This window comes from Emydura macquarii, unplaced genomic scaffold (genome assembly GCF_026122565.2).
Source record: "Emydura macquarii macquarii isolate MOO-44397 ecotype Brisbane River unplaced genomic scaffold, CSIRO-AGI_Emac_v2 contig_2481, whole genome shotgun sequence".
NCBI lineage: Eukaryota > Metazoa > Chordata > Testudines > Chelidae > Emydura > Emydura macquarii.
The window spans coordinates 1-13,355 of record NW_027132618.1 but is presented as its reverse complement, the minus strand read 5'-3'; the positions used below and the strand labels follow the sequence as shown (position 1 = coordinate 13,355).

At 45.2% G+C, this 13,355-nt stretch overlaps 1 long non-coding RNA gene across 1 annotated transcript; it reads left to right on the top strand.

The window, feature by feature from the left end:
* Positions 1-323: 323 nt before the first annotated feature.
* LOC137163204 (uncharacterized) lies at positions 324-10,059 on the top strand. The gene is made up of 2 exons (XR_010922654.1): positions 324-417; positions 9,744-10,059. It is a non-coding gene; the product is annotated as an uncharacterized lncRNA (long non-coding RNA).
* Positions 10,060-13,355: the final 3,296 nt, after the last annotated feature.

Below are 13,355 nucleotides of genomic sequence, written 5' to 3'. Positions count from 1 at the left end.
ATCTGATTACGTTTTCATAATGTGGTTCTCAGACCTTTTTGCACCCTGCATCTCTTATTGAAGAGTGTCTCATGAATACGTCCAACCTCAACCTCCACCCCACATCTTCACTGCAGCGATGATACAGCTTAGATACATGAGAAGATAGTATTAGGAAAATAATCAGAACAGGTGGAAACAAACTCAGTGTTGCCAACTTTCATGATATCTTTGTAAATCTCAATATTCTGGAGCATTTTTTACCTCTTTTTTTTCTCCCAAGAAGTTCCTGCAGTTCAGAATTTCAGGTGGAGCTTTAAGTGATTCTACTTCAGCCATCAGGTGCTGGAATCTGCTGGCGGCAGCCTGACATACAACCAGAGACTGCACCTGTACTTCCTGCAGAGTCTATTCCCCTGCTGTGTCCAGCCTTAAAGGGTACGTCTTCTCCACAAGTGCTATCATGGCACAGCTGTAGCAAGTACTTTCTTCAGCAATGGAAAGGGAGAGGCGGAAACTAAGTTAACAGAAGAATTCTTCTGTCGAGCTGGTGGTGTCTACAGCGTGGATTAGGTCGACCTAAATGCAGCACACAGGGCGTCAAATTTTTCACAGGTCTAAGTTCTGTAGCTAGGTCAACCTACGTTTTTGGTGTAAGCCAGGCCTTAGTCTAGAGAGCAGGGAAGCAGCAGCCCATAGGAGCAGGAGAAACTGCCAGGAGCCAGAAGCAGGAACAGCTCCAACTGTTATGTTGGGCACCAGACCTGAGAGCAGGGAGACCATCTCGCCTCTGCACCCAATGCTTTCCCTAAGCACACCCAGGCAGTGCAGTGGAGGAGGAGCTGAGATTTGAATGCACCGGGGAGAGAGGCAGACCAGGGATGGGCATAGAAGCAGAGGGGGAAAGAGACAGGGGGATTGGTCTGGGGTGGAGCAGAGGAAGACAAGGATAGGAGGAGGGGAAAGGATGATCACTTCGTTAAGGTTACCTCTGTGCCTCAGTTCCTCGTTTGTAAAATGGGGATGATCCTATTAATTTATCTCATGGGCTGTTGTGAAGATCAGTCCATTAATGTTTGTGAAGCACTCCGACACTGTGTTGAAAGTGCCACAGAAAAGCCCATGAGGAAATGAATAATTCTATATTCAGTGCAGGGTTTGAATGGCATGCAGTAAATGTGGTCTGGGGCTGACCATTGAATGAAGAGGATAAAAAAAAGTGCTGAACTGCTCTCAATTCCACAGCTACCATCTATCCTGTGCTCTGAATGAGTCAGAGACCTGTGGGAAAAATACTGTGTGATCATGCAATTAAAAGACTATCATAATATGTAGGGACAAGCACAGACTGGCATTCTGGCATATCTTAACTTTTGAGTGCTTGACTTTGTGACCCAAATGATGTTGGTTCTGCATAGATTTTTGCATGTGATATTTAAACATAGTGTCTTTCAACCAGCAAGGTCCCACAGGTCTTGACAGAATGTACACATAAGGCTTAGTCACAGATACCCCAGAGGCAGAACACAGCAGGCATTCTGTACTAGCAACAAGCTTTTTATTAAAATGAAACACAATGGGCCTGATTCTGTTCTTACTCTCGTGTAAATCAGGAGTAACTTCACCAAAGGTGATGGAGTTACATTGGTGTAAAGCTGGCATACATTACGTAATACTAGACTCACACCCAATAGGTTTTAAGCACGGAAATGGAGACACATTTCTTGTATTAAAAGTGCACTCAGATATCATGTAGGCAGATTTTAATTATCCAGGTTAGAATTTGACCCAGAATCATTCTCCTCCTCTTGCAAAAAGTTAAGGGCCAGGAATGGTCAGGATCTTGCTCTATCATCTGGCATTAAGTTATTCCCGACTCAGAGGGAAGAGTGCCACCTACTGTGCAACCAGCATTGCTTTCTGCAGACTCTGAATTTTAATTCAAGAAGTGGTTAGACTAGTGGTTTTCAACCTTTTTTGCATTTGCAGACCTCTACAATTTTAAATGGAAGTGGCGACTCCTGTGGAAATCTTAGACGTAGTTGACAGACCCCCCTCCCCAGGTGTCCACAGACCACAGGTTGATAACCACTGGGCCAGACCTAACAAAATAGCAATCCAAGGTGATTTGAGTGAAAGTCCAATGGTTCAAGATGAGAATTACAGTTGCCATCTATGAGCATAGTTTAGACCGTTTTTAGTTAGCAAGTGCAAAATTGAGGTGAAATTATATTTATAATCTCTAATAAAATGTGAGATCACACAGAATCGTACAGAAGACCAGGGTGGGAAGGGACCTCCAGAGGCCATCTTTTCCAATCCCCTGCTCAAAGCAGGACCAACACCAACAAAATCATCCTAGCCAAGGCTTTGTTAAGCTGGGCCTTAAAAACCTCCATTATCTCTCTAGGTAAACCATTCCAGTGCTTCACCACCCTCCCCGTGAAACAGTTTTTCCTAATATCCAACCTAGACCTCCCCCTCTGCAACTTGAGACCATTGCTCCTAGTTCTGTCATCTACCACCAATGAGAACAGCCTAGCTCCATCCTTCCTGGAACCCCTTTCAGGTAGTTAAAGGCTGCTATCAAATCCCCCCTCATTCTTCTCTTCTGCAGACTAAACAAGCCTAGTTCCCTCAGCCTCTCCTCATAAGTCTTGTGCTCCAGCCCCCAAATCATTTTTGTTGCCCTCCGCTGGACTCTCTCCAACTTGTCCACATCCTTTTTGTAGTGGGGGGCCCAAAACTGGACACAATACTCCAAATGCAGCCTCACCAATGCCAAATAGAGGGGAATAATCACTTCCCGTGATCTGCTGGCAATGCTCCTATTAATGCAGTACAATATGCCACTAGCCTTCTTGGCAATAAGTATACACTGTTGACTCATATACAGCTTCTTGCCCACTGTAACCCCCAGGTCCTTTTCTGCAGAACTGCTGTCTAGCCACTTGGTCCCCAGGCTGTAGCTGTGCATGGGATTCTTCCGTCCTAAGTGCAGGACTTTGAACTTGTCCTTATTGAACCTCATCAGATTTCTTTTGGCCCAATCCTCTAATTTTTCTCAGTCACTCTGTATCCTAACCCTGCCCTCCAGCGTATCTACCACTCCTGCCCAGTTTAGTGTCATCTGCAAACTTGATGGTTCAATCCATCCCATCCTCCAGATCATTAATGAAGATGTTGAACAAAACCAACTCCAGCACTGACCCCTGGGGCACTCTACTCATTACTGGCTGCCAACTGGACAACAAGCTGTGGATCACTACCCGTTGAGCCCAATGACCTAGCCAGCTTTCTATCCATCTTATAGTCCATTCACCCAACCCATACTTCTTTAACTTACTGATAAGAATACTGTGGGAGACGTTATCGAAAGCTTTGCTAAAGTCAAGGTATATCAAGTCAGGGAGATGCTGAATAGATTTCCCATATAATCAAATAATAAAGTAGGTGATGAAAATGTTTAGAAAGTGTTTATAGAAAATACACTTTAAAAATACAGTGCAGGAGGCATTACGCAGAGCACTGTTTGTCTTGATCTTGAAAAACATATCTTAGTATTTTGATAATATGCTATTGCCTAAAGTTACTTCTAAAGCAAGTGCATCATTTGATTTAAAATTGTGCAGCTGTGGGAATGATCTTAAAATGGTTTCAGTTTGTTGACTTTTGCTGAAGATGGATTCATTAACATACTGATTTAGAATCTAAATCAGACCAATCGATTGAAATCCAATATCCAAGCAACTTATGGAGCAGCTAGCAAGAAATGATTAGCACTGGGAGCCTAACAGAATTTTTACACACATTCTGGTGCTTACCACAATGCCACTGCTTGTGTTAAACTTTTGACAACTTAGCTAATAGGATTGCAGGAAAGTAGCCAATAGTGATCACCTATTAACTTCTAGCTGGAACTGTGGTTCTTGAATGGAAAACCTGCAAGATTTCCAGAATAGAGAACAACTTCTGAAATAACTGGTTAATGAATTAAAACAGAGCACAGCATTTAGAAGCTCATGATCTAAGAAGATATTCCACACCTCTGAGCTCCTTTGAGAAAGGCACTTAGTGATTCATAGGTAGAAAATAACTAAATGGTGCCAATTTGAGGCATTAATATACTCCGTCACCATTGTGTCTAAATGGGGATTTTCAGAGATCTGTTTCCATAGTAGCTAACAACTTATTTACAAAATTAAAACAAAAGAAGGTACTAAGATTTTCAAAAATAGGCAGTTAAAGTTATGCTTCTAAATCCATATTTAAGCATTTAAACAAGCTGTCTAATTTTCAAAAATGCTGAACATTCAACAGCTCCCATTGATCTTGTGACCCGTATGTGCCTAGGGTAGCCTACTTGAAAATGCCAAGATCAGGACAGGCTGCAAAAAGGAGAGCAGATTCTCCCAAAACTGGTGGCTAACACTGAAGTTAGATTCAACAACCAGTCACAAACAGTACTCCTGATTCCCCATACTGGTTATCAAGAAGCTAAAACAAGAAGTTACACAGTCCCCCTTCATTGTATTTCAGTCTCTGGCTCCCAATCAGCAAGTAGGTCCAGTAAAGTAAGAAGTTATTTGAAACTCTGCTCACTGTATAAAATGTTCTTCTGATCCCCAAAGGGTCAGACACAGTACCAGATCAATATTGGTTTGGATTATACCCAAAATACCATGCTGCCAGCCAATCCTTTAGTATTTTAAACTAAAGGTTTATTATAAAAGAAAAGAAACAAACAAGAAGAAAGATGTTAAATGATCAAAGCAATCAGATAAATACATATTTATCATGGAGCAGGTCCTCAAGGAATCCATTTTAAGGCACTTGGAAGAGAGGAAGGTGATCAGGAACAGTCAACATGGATTCACCAAGGGAAAGTCATGCCTGACCAACCTGATTGCTTTCTATGAAGAGGTGACTGGCTCTGTGGATGTGGGGAAAGCGGTGGACCTTGACTTTAGCAAAGCTTTTGATACGGTCTCTCACAGTATTCTTATTAGCAAGTTAAAGAAGTATGGGTTGGATGAATGGACTATAAAATGGATAGAGAACTGGCTAGAGCATAGGGCTCAACGGGTAGTGATCAATGGCTCCATGTCTAGCTGGCAGCCGGTCACAAGCGGAGTTCCCCAGGGGTCGGTCCTGGGGCCAGTTTTGTTCAACATCTTCATTAATGATCTGGAGGATGGGGTAGAGTGCACCCTCAGCAAGTTTGCAGATGACACTAAGCTAGGGGGAGTGGTAGATACCCTGGAAGGTAGGGATAGGATACAGAAGGACCTAAACAAACTGGAGGATTGGGCCAAAAGAAATCTGATGAGGTTCAACAAGGACAAGTGCAGAGTCCTGCACTTAGGACGGAAGATTCCCATGCACAGCTACAGACTGGGGACCGACGAGCTAGGCAGCAGTTCTGCAGAAAAGGACCTGGGGGTAACAGTGGATAATAAGCTGGATATGAGTCAGCAGTGTGCCCTGGTTGTCAAGAAGTCTAATAGCATATTGGGCTGCATTGCCAGCAGATCAAGGGAAGTGATTATTTCCCTCTATTTGGCATTGGTGAGGCCGCATTTGGAGTATTGTGTCCAGTTTTGGGCCCCCCACTACAAAAAGGATGTGGACAAGTTGGAGAGAGTCCAGCGGAGGGCAACAAAAATGATTAGGGGGCTGGAGCACAAGACTTATGAGGAGAGGCTGAGGAACTGGGCTTATTTAGTCTACAGAAGAGAAAAGAGTGAGGGGGGAATTTGATAGCAGCCTTTAACTACCTGAAAGGGAGTTCCAGGGAGGATGGAGGTAGGCTGTTCTCAGTGGTGGCAGATAACAGAACAAGGAGCAACGGTCTCAAGTTGCAGTGGGGGAGGTCTAGGTTGGACATCAGGAAAAAGTTTTTCACTAGGAGGGTGGTGAAGCACTGGAGTGGGTTATCAAGGGAGGTGGTGGAATCTCCATCTTTAGAGGTTTTTAAACTGCGGCTTGACAAAACCCTCGCTGGGATTATTTAGCTGAGGTTAGTCCTGCTTTGAGCAGGGGGTTGGACTAGATGACCTCTTGAGGTCCCTTCTAACTCTATGATTCTATATAACTTTGAAGTCCATATATATCAGATTCTTAGCAGTAGTGGTGAGCTTGCTGGCTTGTACAGTTCCTCTGGATCATATCCAACACCTGGATGGGTCTGTCAGTCCTTTGTTTCAAAGATTCAGATGTAGAGAAGTTGATCTAGAGCTAAGAAGCAGGAGTGAAGACAAGATGGAGATGTTACAGCTGCCTTTTATATCCTTTGCCACGTGGCTTGTCCCAAATGCAAGCTCACAATACATGGGCATGGAAAAGCACTTGAAGTCCCCTGTCCACAGGCATGTTCCTACATGTCCTGCTGACTCATAGACATAGTCCCTGGCTTCTCACCCTGGCTATGGTATAGCTGATTGTCCTTGGTAGGCCATCAAGCAAGCTGGACAGTGCTGCTGCTAATCTGTCTGGGGGTGTCACCCAGTAGCACAGCACAAGTTTTGGATACAATACAAAAGATGATACATACAAACAATATTATCATACTTAGCAAATTATAACTTTTCCATTGATAACTTACCTGGCATATCTTGTAAAATTCTTTGCAATTTTGTAATATTGGTATCAATAATATTATAAATGGTTATTCATACAGCATCACAGACCTCAACACCAGATTCACTGATCTGCTGAGGCCAACGTACATGGCATTAGTAGCACAAAGTGGCTGTGAAGCGAGGTGTTCCAGAGGTTCGGCACAGACAGAACGGGAAGTGGAGGAGGTGTGGTGGAGCAGAGCATCCGCTGTCCAATCTTCCACTGACATAGTTCACTGAGGGACCTTTGCCAATTGTGTACATTAGGGCTGATATACACAGCCCAAACTTGCACCAGGCCATGCAGCCCTGAATTAGGAAGCTACAATCAGCTCTGTGGTCCTCTCCCTACTAGCCTCCTTCATTTGGGCTTCATTCACTTGCTAGCAATACAGATGCATACCCAGGCCCCAATATGCTTGTAGAGCCTGTGCTGAAGCCTGTGACACTGCATCTTCACTGCTATTTTTAGCTGTAATAGCTAGATTAAAGCTAGCATGAGTATGCCTACCCAAGCTGCTGTGACACCTCTGACTGTAATGCAGATAAACCTTTAATGGAGCTACGACAGAGTGGAGAATCAAGCATCCTGATTGACTCCCAGAAACCTATCATTGACCAGCAGAGATGGCCCTGGTACCATGTGCTTCCAACATGAACATACATTTAGTAAGAGGGCAAGCATCCTGTACTAACCAATTTCCAAATGATTTTAAAGTGTATCTGATATCTCGCCTATTACAGCAATCTGATCTTGAGGTGACAATGTGTGGATAACTGGCTGCCTAGTTCTTTTTCATTGGCTTCTTGCCTCTCTGGCTGTGATTTCTAGTGCTTCATGCTATTTTGTGTTTTACTGTTTCAAGTGGCATGTCGTCAGATTAGACAGGTCCCTTAGATCAGATAGGAGCGTATTTCAGTGAGAAATGATATACAATCAAGTGCCCTCAACTGCATTAGCTAAATTCCATTGCAAGTGACAATCTCAGGCCTTCCTACACACTGGGAAATAGCTTGCGCTTGGCGAGTGAGCAGTCTTAGCGATTCACCCTTAGGCAGGGTGAGCACCCAGTCTACCGCTCAGGCCCTCAGTCGGGGCGAGCGAGCAAGGAGTCAGTTGCTCCAACCCTTAGGCAGGGTGAGCAGCAGCTGATCGCTCAGGCCCTCAGTCAGGGCGAACGAATAAGGAGTCGGTTGCTCCAACCCTTAGGCAGGGTGAGCAGCGAGCAAGGCAACGGTTTCCGGAGTGGTGAGGAGAGAGATTCTCCTGGGGTGGCTAGGGAAAAGGGGAAGGGGAGGGGGACGCAGGCCCACCCATCTCCACTGCGTCCCAGCCCAGGGCCCTAGTAGTGGCAGAAGCGGCTGCCACTGTGTCAGTGGGGCTCCCGCCGCAACACACCGACTATACCGGGGATTCAGCCACAGGCTGTGGCTGTCCCTGGGCTACTTCCTCCCCACTGACCCCAGTTCCTGCCTCCTCCGGGCTGCCAGGGTAGTTCGCCGGGCGTAGCGCTGTCAGTCCCTCTGCATCGACCGGGCGTAAGGCGGGGAGTTCCTCTTCAGGGGGAAGCTCCTCGAGATCGTTGTAGGCAGGGAGAGGCTCGGCCACTGGCAGCTCCTCCAAGTCCTGCCCCGACTCAGGGAGGGGCTCGGCGGCCGGCAGCTCCTCCAGATCCGGCCCGGCCTCAGGGGGTACCTGCCACTCGGGCTGCTCTGGGCTCTCGGCCCAGTCCTGGGATTCCGGTGTCCGGGCCCAGGCTCGGGGTTGGGGTAGCTCGGCCCAGTCGTCCTGGCCGGGTTGCCTGGTCCAGCTCCGCGAAGGCCCTATCCAGTCCCCAGGCCCAGGTGGGGCCGGGGTTTGGCAGCGGCTCGGCTCTGGCCTAGGCCTCTGCTGGCGGGGCAGCATGTCTGTCTCTGGCAGCAGTCTGGGGCCTACTGAGCTCAGGGGCCAGGCTTTTATACTCCCCCTTCCTGTCGGGGCTCTGCCCCGCTGCCCCCGATTGGACTGGCTGGGTGGTCCTATCACGGCCCGGGTCCCTTGTTGCAGGGCAGACTCCGTGGCAGGGCATGAGGTGGTCCAATCAGGGCGCTCGCGCCCTTCCTCGGGCTCTGGCTCCGTGGGAGGCCACAGCGGCTTCCTACAGTCCTTCCTTTTCAGGTTGCCCAAACTTCAGAGATTCTCAAAGCAGTAGGGAACATACGGAAAGGTTTTGTGAACTTCCAATAGAATCTCTGGGGTATAAATTCAGTTTGGAACTTTCCAAACCAAGTTTCTCAGCTCTATTGCATGTCCCTTGGGCATCCCACTTCTGCTGTTAGCTGCCTTCCAACTAGCTGGCCTGTCTTACAAGAAGTCTGATTTTATCATACTGGCTGGTCTAGGCTAGTCTAATTTGCATTGCTGTTTACAAGGCAAACTCTGCTCTCTAGAACACTTTTTTGCCACAGTCCAGGACCCTGGGATCCTTTTCAAAATAATTCAAAGTGAGATCCATTGAAAACAATTTTTTAGTATTCCAGAGCACACAGGAGCTTACTGAGACTAGATTGGAAGGTCAGTAATAGTATGATGAAGGCACAAGGGGAAGGGCTAGGACAAGGTTTTTTGCAGTGAGGCATTTGAATTAAATGTAAGAAAATGGGGTCTTAAAGTTTCAAATCTATCTTTAAATGCAGTGTAATAGCCTCCTTCTTTCACCAGATGGTGCTGTAAAACTATTAACACAAAGGATGTTAGAGCAATGCCGATCTGATAAGCTGGCACAAATGTAGCTCTGGATGATACTTGACTCATTCATTCCACTGTACCTAGGTATCCGAGTTATTAGAAAACACAGAGAATGAAAAAAGTGAAGAATCTGGCAAGGCTGAAGTGGTAAAAAAGAACAATGCTAATGTTACATAGCACATAACATTAACTCATCCTCCCAACATCCTTGTAGGGTAGGTAGCTGGAATTGTTATTCCCATTGTTGCAGACAGGGTAACTAAAGCCCAATTCCATGCCACAAGCAAAGAGCATTGAACAGAGGATCTTTCTGACTTCCAGCTGATCATTAGCCCAAATCCTCTGGACTGGCTGAGCTGTGCTCAGGTGAAGACCAGAGGCAATAGGGCAAGGAAGTCACTAAGCATCTTTTGCAGGTCCCAGATCCTGCAGCTGGCAGGCGCCATCCCTGTGGTCACCAGAACAAGAGAGAAGTTGATGGGCTGCTATCTGTGTTTCACCAGCTGCTTCTGGCCTCCGTGAGGCTGTTCCAGGTGCTGAGGATCAGCAAGAAATAGTAGTGTACTGGCTACGCACACTATGCCAGACTCTGACTGAGGTGGCGATGTAAATACTGCTGTGATGACTATGCCACTTGGGGATTCTCTCACACAAAGGGAATGCTGAACTGACCATGTCATTCCAGTTCAGGTCTGCTTTGTGTCTCCAGTGTAAAGTAAAGGGGATTTTATAGGGCTGCGGATCTGATCAGTCATTCCTTCAGACCATGCTGTTTTATGGAAGATGAGGCAGAGGTCCGAGCAGACACCCTTTTGACTATGTCTACTCTGCCAGCAGCACAGCTGGATCGCTTCTGCGGGTTCGATTAAGCAGCAGTAAAGACTCACTCAATCGAACCTGGAAGTTGACTCCGTAAATCCACCCTGGCAAGTAGCATAGCGTTGTGTCGACGGGAGGGCTTTTCCTGTCGGCGAAGCACAGTGGAGACACTGTGGTAAGTAGACGTTAGGAAGTCTATGGAAGATACGCAAGTTACTGTATGTAGCTTGCGTATCTCCCGTCGACTGCCACCAAAATCCAAGGCTAGTTACATTCAGATGGTTGTGTGGTTGTCTGTATGTGATGAAGCAGTCAATAGTGATGCTATGCTACAATCCAGAATTAGCAGTGGTTGCACATTGCAAAAAAATCTGAAACTTATAACAGAACCCCCAACAAGGTAAAATTTACCTGGTCTTTAAAAACAAACAAAACAAAATAAACCACAAGCACACGCCTGAAATTGTTACTGCGTTCACTAAAAAGATTTGCTTGCCTTGGACTGATATATAAATTCAGGAAGGGGCTGGGTGAAATTCATAAGCTTAATTGTAATTGAAATCCCAAACAAGCCCAAACACAATAGTTTAATTTAAATCCCTCTTAGAATTTGAGGGTTTGTTTGAGCCTGAAACATAAAGAGAAACTGAGGCCTGGTCGACACTTACGGGGAAATTCGGCGGCATTCGTATAGTATAGTCGTATAGAAATATAGTCATATACTAGTCGCACAGTAACTTGCGTAACTTACATCGATTTTCTAAATCCTCTTCTGCGCGCCATCTCCACTACACTGCGCCGACAGAAATGCATACCCGTTGACTCAGCGCTACACTTTTTTTGGAGGTGGTTTTATTGAATCAACTTCTGGATCGATTGAGCGGATCTTCACTTCTGCTCAATCAATCAAGATAAATTGATCTGACGGTGGTGAATTTGCCATCATCAGTGAAGACATACTCAAACTCAGGTGAACCAAAACTACTAGGGACCTCCTTTTCCCATTACAGCTGATAACAAAAACACTCTCTGACTCCAATGAGAGTATGTCATAGGCCCATCCTGCCTGGTGTGCCCTCTTGTGGCAGGCCATGGCACAGCAGGCATGCCTGCCTCAGTTTCCCCTTTCAGGTGGCTGCCAAGAAGCCCACAGTGCTGGGCCTGAAAATGTTTGTAAAATTCCATTTTTGTTCTTCTGAAATAGAATATTTTGAAAATGTCCATGCCATGGAAGATATTGCATAGTCAACTCTTCGTTCCAACTCGGAGTTAAATTTTTTAAAAATGTGAAATTTTCTTCAGAAGGGAAATTCAGGTTCCTGTGCAGCTCTACTGCTGAGCCCTTCGTTATTATGCCAGCTATGCTATTTCAGTGAGGATAGGTAAAATCTAGCAGCTGCCTCATGTGTCTCATTTGGGGAATTGCTATCATAACACTGAAAAATCACCCAGTCCAGCCACAAAAGGAAAGGTGATATACACTACATATAATAGGAGTGATATCCAGCTGAGAAAAGTAGAGCATAACTCCTACTGGTTTGGTTTTCCTTTAGCTACCTTTGCATAGCTGCAGACATGGCTGACTGCTCATCTCTGGTAAGGTTCAGGTCTCACACACAGTTCTGTACCGATGTACACCCTAATGAGAGTTAGCTGAAGAGGAAGTTAGTTTCTCTCCATTTCACACTGTAGATCATACCATTGCTTTGACATACACAACTGGTGATCCTGACTTCCACAGTGTTGCGTCTCCAAGCAGGAATAAGTCCTTCATCTCTTAATTGCCCTCCACAGTTCTGCGTCTTCCTACAAGCTGAATACATGTCTGAATTAATAAGAGAGCTGCTACAAATGGTTGAGACACCTAAGTATTGATAGAAGCACCTAAGAGCCAGCTGGACGGCACAGGATGTAAACCAGAATTTGGGCTAGTGAATCAAATTGTGAGAAAGTATCTCTTGGTAGAGGCTAAGCTCACACCAAGCGCTTGGTCACCTTTTATGCAGCAAGTTTTCTGTCCCTTACCTTCTCTAAGGTGAACAAAGTATCAGTGAAACAGGGAAGGATATTTGGGGAATTAGACAATGTTTGCAGAATAGAGTGTATGCTTATTTCACATATCTGCAATTTTTCCATTAAATACGCAGGGCTAAATTCTGCTGTTCATTTCACCAACTCATTTGGTTTCAGCGGAACCAAACCGATTGACAGCAACATTTGTCTCCTGTGAATAAATATATTTTCAGTGCAAGCTGTGTCCAGCGCAAAACACTGCCTCTGAATTTGCCTGTTTCCACAGATAAGTTATTGGATAAATAACTCCCATAATTTAAATTAGTTTCCTGGAAGTGACTGCTTTGGAAAGATAAATGTGAGCTGCAGAAGAAAACTAACTCTACTGTATGGCTTGGAAATATTGCATCACTGTATCCTATTTCATGAACTGCAGAGGTACAACTCTTGTGGCAAATTTTCAGTTACCGCAAAATAACATTACATGTACAAATTTATATAATTTTCAGATTTATTATTTTTCACTTAAATTGTGCAAGCACTCAGGGGACCCAATCAGGATCATGTACCCATTATGTTCAGTGCTTAGTACATACAAATAAAGATACAAGCCCTTCAAAGGATAAATAAAAGACAGTGGAGTAAATAAAAATAAATCAGGAGTCACAATAAATAAGCAGTCACAATAAATAATGCCCAGTTATTAATGCCACATGCCATCTCAAGATAGAAATATGTCATTTGAACACGTGTTATAGAAGCATATCTGCAGCATTATTTTTAACTGAACATTTCCAGCTCTTGTACTGTATTATGGTTTGCTTTCATTATTCCAAAGACAGAGTCATTTGCCATAAAAAAGTGTCATAATACACTTTGGGCCTGATTCTTCCCTGCCTTGCCCCTCTTGTGTAGTCATTTACACGCCTGTGCAAAATGGCTTTATTTAAATACTAGCATTCTGATTTGGGAGATGTTAATACCCTTTTTGCACAGGTCTAAGTGTCTACAAAACGTGCAAAGCAGGGGAGAATTGTAGGACGGGCTCCTGCCCGGTCCAGTCCTGGCGGCCCTTCCGCGGGCCCAGGCTTAGAGGAAGGCCACTGCGCCTTCCTACACAACAGGGGAATGTTAGTCTTTTAGTCTTTCGCCCCAAGCAGGCCCTCAAGCAGGGCGGGCGAGCGAGGAGTCTTTCG